The sequence below is a fragment of the Piliocolobus tephrosceles genome, chromosome 4 (assembly GCF_002776525.5).
Source record: "Piliocolobus tephrosceles isolate RC106 chromosome 4, ASM277652v3, whole genome shotgun sequence".
Taxonomy (NCBI): domain Eukaryota; kingdom Metazoa; phylum Chordata; class Mammalia; order Primates; family Cercopithecidae; genus Piliocolobus; species Piliocolobus tephrosceles.
Window position 1 is genome coordinate 111,324,564 of NC_045437.1, and position 13,966 is coordinate 111,338,529.

Consider the following 13,966-nt stretch of genomic DNA (forward strand, 5'->3'; position numbering starts at 1 on the left):
ATGGAAACTGAGGCCCTCAGAGATGCCATCGGCCTTGATCCCTTGCTCCTATTCAAAGATCTCGACATTACCGGAGATTCCTTGGGGCAGCCGGACATTCCCGTGTTGAGGAAGTAATCACTCATGCACCATGGGAACTTTGTAGATTTTACTGTGATGCAAACAATTCCCTATGAGGCCCCCGGTGCCCAGGGTCCATTGTTGGGTGCTTTTGTGGGTGGGAGGTGGAGGCGTTTCCATTTTGCTTGGGGGATCAGCATCACCCTTTCTTTCTCCTTTTCCTCTGGGCCGGTGCTCAGATGGTGAGAGTACAGTGCTGATGAGGTGGGCCCTGGGGTGGAACCCACGGCCCCCTCTCACTCCCAGGAGACCTGACCAGCTGCAGCAGCCCCCATGGACCAGCAGAGAGAGACAAGAGAGGAGCTGACGTGGAGGAGCCGAGGCCCACTGGGGGCTCCTGGAGAGTCCGTCCGCCTGTGGACAGCAGCTCAGGGCTTCAGCTGCTTCCGGAGAGGAAACGCCTCTCCCTAGACTGAGGCATCGTTTTGGTTAAAAAAAAAAAAAAAAAAAAAAAAAAAAATTGATTGTTTTCACTTTGGTATAAATTTTTGTTTGTAACAATATGTTAGTTGTGACAGTTGCCACTATTTATTTTTCTTTTTCTTTTTTTTTACATTTTTGACTCCTGGCCTCAGTGGTCCTCCCACCGTGGCCTCCCAAAGTGCTGGGGCTACAGGTGTGAGCCGTGGCACCCGGCCTGTTTTTCTTTGTTACCACGGATGTTATCTGAAGCTTTAAAGCCTCCTGGAGTGAGAGCTAGTTCATAACCACGCTGTTTGGAGAGAAGAGAACTACCTGGAATTCTTGTTCTCCAAAGATGTGGAATTATCATCCCAACAACAGCCGTCCCTCGCTCTGTCCTGAGGACCCTCAGGTGTGGTCCATCCATCCTCTTAGTGTTTCCCTCTGTTTTGGAGATCCTCAGGTGTGGTCAATCCTATTAGTGCGTTCCTTGTACTGGGGATGCTCAGGTGTGATCTATCCATCCATCTTAGTGTTTTTACGTCTTTCCTAGAGACCCTCAGGTGCCATCCATCATCCCATCAGTGTTTACCTCGGTCCTGGAGACCCTCAGGTGTGGTCAATCCATCCCATTAGTGTTTTTCCGTGATCCTCGAGACTCAGGTGTGGTCAATCCATCCCATTAGTGTTTACATCGATCCTGGGAACCCTCAGGTGTGGTCCATCCATTTCCTTAGTGTTTACCTCTGCCTTGGGACCCTCAGATGTGGTAGATCCCCAAAGTGTTTTATCTCTATTCTGGGGACTCTCCGTTGTGGTTCATCCATCCTCTTAGTGTTTTACCTCCATCCTCGAGACCCTCAGGTATGTCTATTAATTCCTTTAGTGTTTACCTCATGCTGGGGACTCTCAGGTTTGGTCTATCCCAGTAGTTTTTACGTGTGCCCTGGGAACTCTCAGGTGTGGTTCATCCATCCCTTTAGTGCTTCCCGCCAACCTTGGTAAGCTCAGGTGTGGCCCACCCACCCCCTCAGTGTTTCCCTCTGTCCTGGGGACCCTCGGATGTGGCCCATCCACCCCCTCAGTGTTTTCCTCCCACCTTCTCTATGTTTTGTTTCCAATCTTCCCACACAGATGGAGAGAGGAGGGGATCTCATTGCCTGTGAGGAGGACGCGGCTCCTGGGTGGGCCCTGCAGATTGTGAAGTTCTAGTCACAGCTCCTGGGAAGGTCTCTGTGTGTCAAGATCGTGGGGGCGAGACAGATGCAGGGACCACACTCTGCCCTGCTCTGCACCTCTGAGTGTTGATCCAGCTGCCTTGTGACCAGGACGCTTAGAAGAACCGTAGATCCTGCAAGAGGGCAGGTTTGGAGAGCGAGGTGAGTACGCTTGAGGGATTAAAATGTAACTTCAACCACTGCCTTGCAAACTGCGTGAGGGCGTGCAGGTGTGTGTCTGTGTTTGTGTGTGCTGGGAGGATGTTTAGCAGCCTCATGGAGGGGTAACTGACATACAAGAGAACAGGGCTGGGCGTGGTGGCTCACGCCTGTAATTCCAGCACTTTGGGAGGCCGAGGTGGGTGAATCACCTGAGGTCAGGAGTTTGAGACCAGCCTGACCAACATGGTGAAACCCCATCTCTACTAAAACTACAAAAAATTAGCCAGGCTTTGGTTTTTGTTTTTGACTTGACTTGAATTCATTGCTTGATACTTTGGTTTTTGTTTTTGACTTGACTTGAATTAATTGCTTGATACTTTGGTTTTTGTTTTTGACTTGACTTGAATTAACTGCTTGATACTTTGGTTTTAATTTTGACTTGACTTGAATTGCTTGATAAACAGGCGTGCCTTTATTGGCACTTTGGTTTTGGTTCTGATTTTGGCTTGGCTTAAATTGCTTGACGAACAGGTGTGGCTTTAACAACACTTTGGTTTTAGTTTTGATTTTAATTTAGTGTAACTTAGATGAATGAGTGACCTTTTACCCTTTCTTTCTTGTATGTAAATGTTGTTTTGTCTCGAGAAAAAAATAGGTCAGACACAAAGTAAGCCTACTCTGCTAGGAACTGTGTTAAAACATTTCAAAAAGAAAAATTTCAAAAAAATGAAAGTCATCAAATCATCAAAACTTACTCTATTAAAATGCATGTTACAGAACCTTAAAAAAGGTTTTGCAGGAGATTATAGAGTTAAGTTAACCCCCTAGAGGTTAAGATCTCTGTGTAAATTAGAATTGCTCTCTGTTGGTGTTGGATGGCCCACCAAAGGAACTATAGACAGGGAACAACTGGCCATGTATTTAAGGTGGTGACAGGGGTCGGAGGACAGCCAGTGTACCTAGATCAAATTCCTTTATATTGACTCATGGTTAAATATAATATAGACAAAACCAGCATAAATTTAGCCCTGTTTAACAGCTTATTGCAAAAAAGCTGAAAGTAAAAGTAAGAGCAGCAGACACAGAGTTGAAAAGGGAGTCCCAGAAACAGCAGGATAAGTCAGTTTTGCGGGAGCCGCCAGAGATCATAGAAATTCTTTCTCCATATGTCCCAGCCTACCCTGCTTTACTGAGGCCAACAGCCCCCTCGGAAACGAGATTCAGGAGCTAACACGCCCCAGGTCTCAATAGGCCAAGGAAGGAAGTCAAGATAGTTAAGTGGCCGTCTCAGATCTGGTCTTGCTCGAGCTATGCAAATGCCTCTCGGGGAGACGCGAGGACCTGTCTATTACAATGACCAGGCCCACAACCGGGGAGTGAGGGGCAACAGACTTTCACCTACCAGCCCTTTTTAACCATCGATCTACTAAACTGGAAACACCCTGAACCCGCCACCTTGCTCCCGGCAGCTAGAGCCCTGTCGAGCATGACTGTGTAGAGGTGTTGGACTCAAGTGTACTCTAGCAGACCTGACCTCCGGGACCAGCCTTGGGCATCAGTAGACTAGGAGCTATACGTGGACGGGAACAGCTTCATCAACCCACAAGGAGAGAGATGTGCAGAGTATGCGGTGGTAACCCTGGACACTGTTGTTAAGCTGAGCTTATTGCTTTAATTCGGGCCTTAGAACTCAGTGAAGGTAAGACTAAACATTGACACTGACTCTCGGTATGCCTGTTTAACCGTCCAAGTGTATAAAGAATTATATAAAGAAAAGAGCCTGTTAAACTGTAGAAAAAAGGGAAAAAAAACACCCAGAGAATGCAACTCAGTTTCAGCGTTTGCAGAGGTACTGAAAAGCACTTCTGCAGCGGCTAAGAGTTGGTAGAAAAAAGCAAGTAATATAACAAAAGGTTTCAAAGATGCTTCAAGGAGCTGACAAAAGCCTAAGTCAGTTTTATAAGAGACTCTGTAAAGCATTCTGGCTTTACACCCCATTTAACCCTGAGGCTGCTGAAAATCAGTATATAGTGAATACTTCATTTGCAAAGCAAGCCCATGGTAACATCAAGCAGAAGCTGCAGGCACGAATACCACCTAGTCTATAAAAGTGGTCACCAAGGTGTATGTTAACTGTAACCAAGAAACAAAACTGGAAAAGAACAAAAGAGAAAGAAAGACTAAAAGTAAGTGTAAAAAAAAATTAGCAATGTAAGAGGACATGGACGAGGATGTAGATATGAAAGAAGTCAAGTTAGGCAAGGATTCAAGAGCCGGACAAGGCAAGAGAGAGATTAATGTGTGAGATGCAAAAAGAAAGGACACTAGAAGGGTAAATGTTCAAAAGGCAATAAAGGAAATGGCCAAGGCCGCAAGACAAAGAGGCCATCGGCCAAGGGCTGCCGCACCTTGGAGGAACCAAATACTGATCTGTTCAGGCTGACAGGAGCTGAAGAATGTAAAGACTAGGGCAGACCCGGCACCTTCTCGTTAGGCTCCCAGGAGCCCATGGTCACATTAGAAGTTAAAAGCAGCAAGATTCTGCCATATCTGGATTCCAATTTCTCACCGAAGGCTAAGCCACTAAATAGAGTTACAAAGGGGGCGGGCGTGGGGAAAAGAACTCGTCCTCTAAGAAACTTAAAACAGTAAAAAGAGCCATACCTTGTGAAAACTTGCCTATAGACTTTACAGAACTGCCCCGGGCTGGAGGCTATTGGTACACGCTAGTGCTTGTTTGCTCATTTAAGATAAAATCAGGTTTTTGCCCATGGTCCTCCTCCGAGTCAGGTGCACCCCCACCAAACAAACTAGGTATTTGCCCTATAAGATTTTGTTCAGTTGGCCACTCCCAAATCATAGGTCAAATTAAAGGTGACCTCCAGAAACTAAAGAAATTAACCTTAAAAAAGCAAATGCAGGCTTTAAAAATAGCCATACAAAGTGTTCATAATTAAATAAATAAAAATGCCTATAAGCCTGACACCCCTTTAAATCTAGTGACTCTGTTTAAAGTAAAACCTAATTTTTCTAGGACCCATATAGGATGGGCTCTATACTGTAACCTTGTCCACTCCCACTGCGGTTAAAGTTGCAGGTGTTCTGTCTTGGATCCACCACAGTCAGCTAACACTGGCAGCTCAGGACAAGTGGACCAGCCAGCAGGACACAGATCATCCAACCCGGCTGATCCTGAGACGAGATCAAGCTGCTGCTGAGGACAACAGCCCTGCCCTGGTCACTCTGGAGGCTGACCAGTCTATGCACGGCTGAAGTTTGAGGACTCATCCAGCAAGTAAATGTAGTTAAAAATCTTAATAGTTTTCCTGCAATACTAACTGTTTCCCTATTGTTCTGCTGCTGTATTCAACCTTTTTCCCAGGTAAGGACCTCTTTTGTCCTTGCTGTACATTGTTTTGTTGTTGTTACCCCCCATAACCGTGCTAGAAGAAACACCTGTATAAGGTGTCCCCACTGTACACATACTACTTAGGAAACCCAGACCCGTCCAGCCCAGCAACAATTCCGAGTCTTACAGCCATTCTTTAAACATATAAACCAGAAGTTACCAGAACCTCTTCCTTTAGCAAAAACAGAAAAAGCCTATTTGGTCAGTTGGCTGAAAACATTGCTGGCAGCCTGGATGTTTCTTCATGTTATGTTTATAAAAAGGCTAACATAAGAGACCAATGGCCTTGAAAAGCAAAAGAGTTAATGCCTCAAGATAACTTTAACTTTTTCCCCAAACAGATGCCACAAGTTCAAGCATCTGGCTCTTAAAAACTTCTGTTATTAAAAAATACCGTGTTACTCGCTAAGAAAAAGCTTTTCAGACCCAGTGACAAAACTAACCTGCTTGGGACATGACAAAGTTGATACATGTGCCTGTACAGGTTTAACACAGGTTTGATCCTAGGTCTTCATTTAGAAAATAGTTTCCAGCTATAAAAATTTAAAACCCTCATTATAAGTATATTAGTGGTAATAGAAAGTTGCTTGCTGCTCCCCTGTGTATTACACTTGTTCCTTCAAATGAGAAAAGGTTTTGTAGCTACCATGGGTTCCTCAGAAAACTTCAGCACAAGTGTATTACATAAAACACTATCGCTCTGTCTTGCAAAGAGACTCAGAAAATAAAAATAAAAGTGAGAACTCCCACTAATTAGTAAAAATTCTCAAAGCGGGGGAATAAGGAAGGAGACCAGTACTACTCCTGCTGCCCTCCGCCCCCCACCTTGCCTAGTTCACAAGACAGGAGGAAAGAGAGAAAGAAACAAAAGATAAATAGCCAGACAACCTTGGCACCACCACCCAGCCCTAGGAGTTAAACAAAGTAATAATAATAACATCAAACCCTGACCTAAATTACTTGTGTTATCTGTAAATTCCAGACACTGTATGAAAACAGCATTGTAAAACTTTCTGTTCTGTTAGCTGATGCATGTAGCCCCCAGTCACGTTTCCCACGCTTGCTCGATTTATCATGACCCTTTCACGTGGACCCCTTAAAGTTGTAAAAAGGCCAAGTATTTAAAAGGACCCCTTTAAAAATGCCAAGTATTTCTTTCTCGGGGAGCTCGGCTCTTAAGACGCGAATCTGCTGACGCTCCCAGCCGAATAAAAAACCTCTTCTTTCTTTAATCCAGTGTCTGAGGAGTTTTGTCTGTGGTTCCTCCTGCTATACTAAAAATATTAAAAAAATTAGCTGGGCGTGGTGGTGGGGATCTGTAATCCAAGCTTCTCGGGAGCTGAGGCAGGAAAAGCATTTGAACCCGTTGAACCCGGAAGGTGGAGGTTGCAGTGAGCTCAGATTATGCCATTGCACTCCAGCCTAGGTGACAAAAGTGAGACTCCATCTCAACAGAAAAAAAGCAAAAAAATTAACCAGGTGTGGGGCCACGTGCCTGTAATCCCAGCTACTCAGGAGGCTAAGGCAGGAAAATTGCTTGAACCCGCGCGGCAGAGTTTGCCATGAGCAGAGATTGGTGCAACTGTGCTCCAGACTGGGTGATGGAGTGAGACTCCATCTCAAAAAAAAAAAAAAAAAAAAAAGAATTCTAGCTTGTTGCTTAGTGTGTATGTATACATATATGAGCGCGCACACGCATAAAATGGTGTGTTAAAATATTTCATATGAATGCAGGAAAATCATATGTATATATATGTATATTTTTGAGACACAGTCTTGCTGTGTCGCCCAGGCTAGAGTGCAGTGGTGAGATCTTGGCTTACTGCAAGCCCCGCCTCCCAGGTTCATGCCATTCTCCTGCCTCAGCCTCCCAAGTAGCTGGGACCACAGGTGCCCGCCACCATGCCCAGCTAATTTTTTGTATTTTTGGTAGAGACGGGGTTTCACCATGTTAGCCAGGATGGTCTCAATCTCCTGACCTTGTGTTCTGTCTGCCTTGGCCTCCCAAAGTGCGGGGATCACAGGCGTGGCCACTGTGCCCGGCCAGGAAAATCATAATTGTTTTGGTAAACTGATCACTTTGCAAAGCATGTTAATTCAGACCATTACAGGAAGGTATTGACATACATTAAGAGGGTAATGATTAACTCTGTTTTTGTAAATGTGATTTTTTTTTAGGCTTGCCACAGAATTCTGAAGGAATGCTACTCACTGATTCATTTTTCCTCTACTTCAAATAGTGCTATTAATATCTATGTGGAAATTAGAGTGTGAAGGGGATAACCGAATCGAGAATGGTAACATTCTGTACTCCTGAATAATTGATATCATCAGTCCTTTAGAGCCATATTCTCAGCCCAAAAAACTCTCAAATTACACTGTGAAATAATGAATAAATGATTAGAAATGATATAGGAGATTCCGAAAACTAGCTTTGGTGGTTTAAAAAATGATACTAGAAATGCTATCCTAAGTTTAAAATACAAAGAAAAAGCGGACCCTGAAAGGAAAACTTGGTCTTTTTTTTTTTTTCTTTTTTGAGATGGAGTCTCATTCTGTCACCCAGGCTGGAGTGCAGTGGCATGATCGTGATCTCAGCTCACTGCAAACTCTGCCTCCCAGTTTCACGCCATTCTCCTGCCTCAGCCTCCCGAGTAGCTGGGACTACAGGTGCCGCCACCACACCCGGCTATTTTTTTTGTATTTTTAGCAGAGACGGGTTTTCACCATGTTAGCCAGGATGGTCTCCATCTCCTGACCTCGCGATCCACCCGCCTCGGGCTCCCAAAGTGCTGGGATTACAGGTGTGAGCCACCACGCCCAGCGGAAATCTTGGTCTTTTAAATAATCATTAATAATAATGATAGGCTGGGCGCAGTGGCTCATGCCTGTAGTTTCAGCACTTTGGGAGGCCAAGGTGGGCAGATCACTTGAGCCCAAGAGTTCAAGACCAGCTTGGGCAACATGGGGAAACCCCATCTCTACAAAAAATACAAAAGAATTTAGCTGGGCATGGTGGTGCATGCCTATAGTCTCAGCTACTCAGGAGGATGAGGCAGAAGGATCACTTGAGTCCAAGAGTTGGAGGCTGCAGTGAGCGCTGATCTGCGACTGCAGTTCAGCCTGGGTGACAGAGTGGGACACTGTCTCAAAAAAACAGAAGAAGAAGGAGGAGAAGGAGAGGAAGAGAGAAGAGGAAGGGGAAGAAAGAAGCAGCAGAAGGAGGAGGAGGAGGAAGAGGAAGAAGGAGAAGAAGACGAAGAAGGAGGAGAGAGAAGAGGAAGAGGAAGAAAGAAAGGAGTAGGAGGAGGGGGAAGAGGAAGAAGGAGCAGGAGAAGAAGGAGAGAGAAGAAGAGGAAGAGGAAGAAGAGGAGGAAGAAGAAGAGAGAAGAAGAGAAAGAAGCAGAAGGAGGAGGAGGAAGAGGAAGAAGGAGAAGAAGAAGACAAAGAAGAAGGAGGGGGAGAAGAAAAGAAAAAAGGAAGAAAGAAAAAGAAAGGGAAAGAAAGAAAAAGAAAGAAAGAATCTGGGCTTACTTTCAGTGTCACTATGGTTCTATTATTCTGGAGAAAATAAGTCCTGTTTCTCATTTACAACAGAATACATACATAATAACAGGCTAGAGCAGATTGGAGAAATTATTTTGAATACCTGGATCTTAGGTAAAAACATTCTCTTTGCTAAACTGTGTAATTCCTCGAGTTTTGGATGTCAGCGCACCCAGCACTGTGATGCTCTGCACATCGCATGCGTTTGTGTTTGTAATTCTAACATTGTGTTAGAATGGGCTGACATTGTCACAGTCGGGGGCATCACTGGCTAAGCCTTATTTATTCTGGGAATCTGCCTCTTGGGATCTCAAATTTTTACGTGTCAGAAACAAATGTTATAGACAAAATTATACCAGTGGACTTTTGAAAAGTAAAAGCAATGATCATATTCTGAAACACATGTGTCTAGAGTGTGTGCATGTGATAAAGTAGATTCTAGGTACTGAAATAATTGTTGCACTTACCCTATTTCATTATAGCTATTTCCAGAAGTATATTCTGAAGTGTTTAATAAGCAATTTAGAATGCCAGAGACCATGCATTAGGACATTTGGAAATCTACAAGAAATTGGAGCAACTTGTTTTTGAAGAATGATTAATGTTAATATGGAGCTGTAAAACTCTCTTTGTGAAAGTTGCTGTTCTGATCGCTTTATTTTTTTTCATGTTCCCCAATGAGTATAGTAGTTTTATGTCTACATTGGGTTCTTTCTTTCTTTCTCCTATCAAGAACATTGTAGCTTTATGAGAACTTTATTTTGTCTTGTTAGGGTTCTTTACTACACCAAAATAAATGCAGATGATTTTCTATTGACATAGGAAGTCTTTTCTACTTACTTATCAAGTAATGTAGGTTTACAATCAATTATCATATGGTTCTTTCAGAGGATACAAGTTTTAACTCTCACACCAAAGCAAAATTTCATCCAATTAATTCATCCAATCATATTTTTAAATATGTTGGGTCAGCAAAGATATAATTCATAGTTATACAGGCATTTGCCCTTTATTGCTTCTTACTGTTTTTAATTCCATCTAGATATCACCATGTAAAAGTTCCATTATTGTTAAGAAATAAACATTTGCTAGAAAGATTTGAAGTCACATAGTTGAACTCTGGTTAATGTTTTGATCCTTGAGTTGTTTGAATATGGAGCACCAAATCAAGCCCTGGACAAGTGCTTCTGCACACTTTTTAAAATTTTTTATTAAAAAAAATTTTTTTGAGACGGAGTCTCTCTTTGTCACAAGGGCTGGAGTGAACTGGCATGATCTTGGCTCACTGCAACCTCCACCTCCCGGGTTCACGCCATTCTCCTGCCTCAGCCTCCCAAGTAGCTGGGATTACAGGCGCCTGCCACCATGCCTGGCTAATTTTTGTGTTTTCACTAGAGATGGAGTTTTGCCATGTTGGCCAGGCTGGTCTTGAATTCCTGACCTCAGGTGATTTGCCAGCCTTGGCCTCCCAAAGTGCTGGGATTACAGGTGTGAGCCACCGTGCCCGTCCAACCTCCTGAATTTCTAATCATCCTGCCATCTTTGTCTCCGCATGAATTACTACTAGGCTACTAGGCTGGGCCCCTCTCAGGGCCACCATCGAAATACCTGCAGGATAGATAAAGATGGATGGACAAATGGGACAAGAAAATGGATGGATGTGTGGGTGAACGAATGGCTGGTAGGATGGTTGGGGTGGATGGATGGATGTTTGAGTACTGAGTGGATTGTGGGTAGCTAGATGGACAGACAAATGAAAGCTGGACACATGGGTAGACAGATGAAAGGATTAAGAAATGGATGGATGGATGTGTGGGTGAAGAATGGATGAAGGGATGGGCGGTAGGATGGTTGGGTTGGTTGGATGGATGGCTGAATGGATGTTTGAGTAGTGAGTGGGTAGTGGGTGGCTAGATGGACAGATGAATGAAAGATGGACACATGGTTGGACAGATGAAATGATTGATAAATAGATGGAGAACTGGCTGGGTAGATGGATGAGCAATAAATAGATAAAAAAGTAGATGGATTTCTCTTAGGAGAAAGTAAGCCTTTTAAGGTAGAACTGTGCATTTCACTTCCTTGTTTTTGTTTGTTTGTTTTTGTTGTTGTTTTTGTTTTTTTGAGATGAAGTCTCGCTCTTGTCCCCCAGGCTGGAGTGTGATGGCACGATCTCAGCTCACTGCAACCTCCGCCTCCCAGGTTCAAGTGATTCTCCTGCCTCAGCCCCCTGAGTAGCTGGGATTACAGGCACCTGCCACCATGCCCAGCTAGTTTTGGTATTTTTAGTAGGGACGAGCTTTCACCATGTTGGCCAGGCTGGTCTCGAACTCCTGACCTCAGGTGATCCACCTGCCTCTGCCTCCCAAAGTGCTGGGATTGCAGTCATGAGCCACCATGCCGGGCCACCTACAGTGATTTCTACATAACAGGCTTAGCAAAATATTTCTTAACTGTAACAGACTTTTCCAGACAACACTGACAGGATTATTGCCTTCAGATCCTGCATAGACCAGGTAAGATTCTTAGGAAAACCTGGTAAAATCAGTGACAGTGATGGTCGCCCTCCCCCAAAAAATTGCACTTAGGGATTATTTTACAAAAAGTACTGTTGTTTGGCCAGGCGCGGTGGCTCATGCCTATAATCCCAGCACTTTGGGAGGCTGAGGCGGGCGGATCACGAGGTCAGGAAATCGAGACCATCCTGGCTAACACGTTGAAACCCTGTCTCCACTAGAAAAATACAAAAAAAATTAGCCAGACATGGTGGCAGTCGCCTGTAGTTCCAGCTACTAGGGAGGCTGAAGCAGGAGAATGGCGTGAACCCGGGAGGCGGAGCTTACAGTGAGCAGAGATCGTGCCACTGCACTCCAGCCTGGGCGACAGAGTGAGACTCCATCTCAAAAAAAAAAAAAAAGTACTGTTGTTTGTACCCTTTAAAATGTACTTTGAAATGTTACTGATTAATATATATGTATATATAACATGTATATTTGTATATGTATAATATATATGTCTGTATATATGTATATATCTTTTTTTTTTTTTGAAATGGAGTCTCACTCTGTCACACAGGCTGGAGTGCTGTGGCGAGATCTCAGTTCACTGCAACCTCCGCTTCCCAGGTTCAAGCAATTTTCTGCCTCAGCCTCTTGAGTAGCTGGATTACAGGCACCCGCCAGCATGCCTGGCTAATTTATTTTTAATTTTTAGTAGAGATGAGGTTTCACCATGTTGGCCAGGCTGGTCTCAAACTCCTGACCTGTCTCCACCTGTCTCAGCCTCCCAAAGTGCTGGGATTACAGGCATGAGCCACTGCACCTGGCCTATATATATGTATATATCTTAACTTGAGGCATATGAGAGGGATTTAAGCAGGAGAGAAATCCCTTCTTTTTCCTATTCAGTATGAGCCTATTTCCTTCGTCCTATGCTGAATAAATAGCAACATCATTTAATAAAGAAATTTTCATAAATATTTCTGTTCATTTTTCCAAGAAATAGAAAAATTGCCTTTCTCTCAAACCAGCCAGTGAAATCCACACAGTGAAAAGGATGTCAGGGTCTCCAAAGCAGCCCAGAAACCCCATGCTCCTAGAAGGAACATGAGCCTTAAGACAGTGCTGGGAACCCTGAGGCTGGGCTCTCATCCTGCACTGAAGCATGGGGAGACCAGGAAGTGGAGCAGCCAGCCCAGGGCCACGAAGGCATTAGGAGCAGCAGCTGCAGTGCTGTCCTGGAATTCTGTGTCCAACCAGCAAGTCTTTCTCTTGTCTGTTCACACAGGGTGGTGGCTCACCAGTGGAGCAATCCTCCTGCATCTTCTTCTCAGGCCTTCCTCCAGCAGGGTCCTCTTCACGGGATCCAGTGTCTTCAGGGCCAAGGGGAGGTGCCTACCTGGAGCCCACTCCCACAACCCCTGGTCCATGCTCTGGCTACCCCAGGCCCCACAGTTCCCCGCCCAAAAGTCCCGAGCCCCTTTCAGGGCCTAGCGCAGGCCTCTTGCATGGATCTCTCCTGGAGGGGGGACCAGATAGCTAGTAGGCCTGAGAGGTGGTCATAAAACAGCTGTTTGCAAGGCTGCTTGGAGCTGGGGCTGACCAGAGGTCGGGGTGCTGGGCCCTCCCCATTGCAGTCCAGCATAGAACCTGGAGGTGGCCAAGAATTCTCAATGGGAATAAAGTCACTTTAACAGCAGATTTCTCCAGGGTGGAGCTAGAACATATCTTATTTACCACTTTGTTCATTAATTCATAACTTGATTTATAAATATTTAGACAAGCAGTTCTCAAACGTTTTGTGCTAAGGATCCCTTTGCATTCTGAAATATCATTGAGAACCCCAAAGAGTTTTTGTTTGTTTGGGTTACATCTATCAATGTTTACCATATTGTAATTTTAAACTGAGGCATTTAAAAATTTTTATTCATTAAGTTTTAGAAAAATAACAATAAGCCTATTATACAGTTATACAAGTAACACACTTTTTGTTTTGTTTTGTTTTTTAAAAAGCTATTTTCAAAGACAACCTAAAAACTGTAGTGAGAAGAATAGTACTGTTGGAGAGCTTTGCAAATCTCTTCACTGCCTGGATGAAGAGCAGACAGCTGAGTTCTCATCTCTGCTCTGCCTTCAGTCTGTGTTGCGACGTGTTCTCAGGTTGAAGCATATGAAGAAATTCCAGACTCCTGCAGAGAGGAAACTAGAAAAGGGAGCCGTGTTTTCAGAGCATTTTCAGCTGCAGGTGTTCTTACTTGATGCTACTCCAGAACTCAACGAGTAGCAGTTTCCTAAGGGTTAGCTGCCAGGGCTGACGAGGGTGAGCAGAGTGAGGCCAGGGTGCAAACTCAGGGAGGTGCTGGTTCTCAGGGGTGTACAGGTGCTGACCCTGTACCTCGTTCCTTTCAACCTAATATCCACCCTGCTAGATGCAATGTGAAGTCTGAATCCAGAGTGATCAACTTTTGTTCTCTGCTCCATCAAAATTCATTCATGTTTCTTGGACTTTGAATGGATCTTTTTTGCCCATGCATGTTTGTGTGGGTGTGTATTGGGCGAACCAGCCCCCAGTATTTCAACGTAGGTTCTTTTCTATTTTCCCTAAGTGTTGG

General features: G+C 44.3%; 1 pseudogene; it reads left to right on the forward strand.

Annotated features, from left to right (window-relative positions):
• Positions 1 to 393: 393 nt before the first annotated feature.
• The window catches only part of LOC111527456, a 44,955-nt pseudogene continuing 31,382 nt past the window's right edge, over positions 394 to 13,966 (forward strand).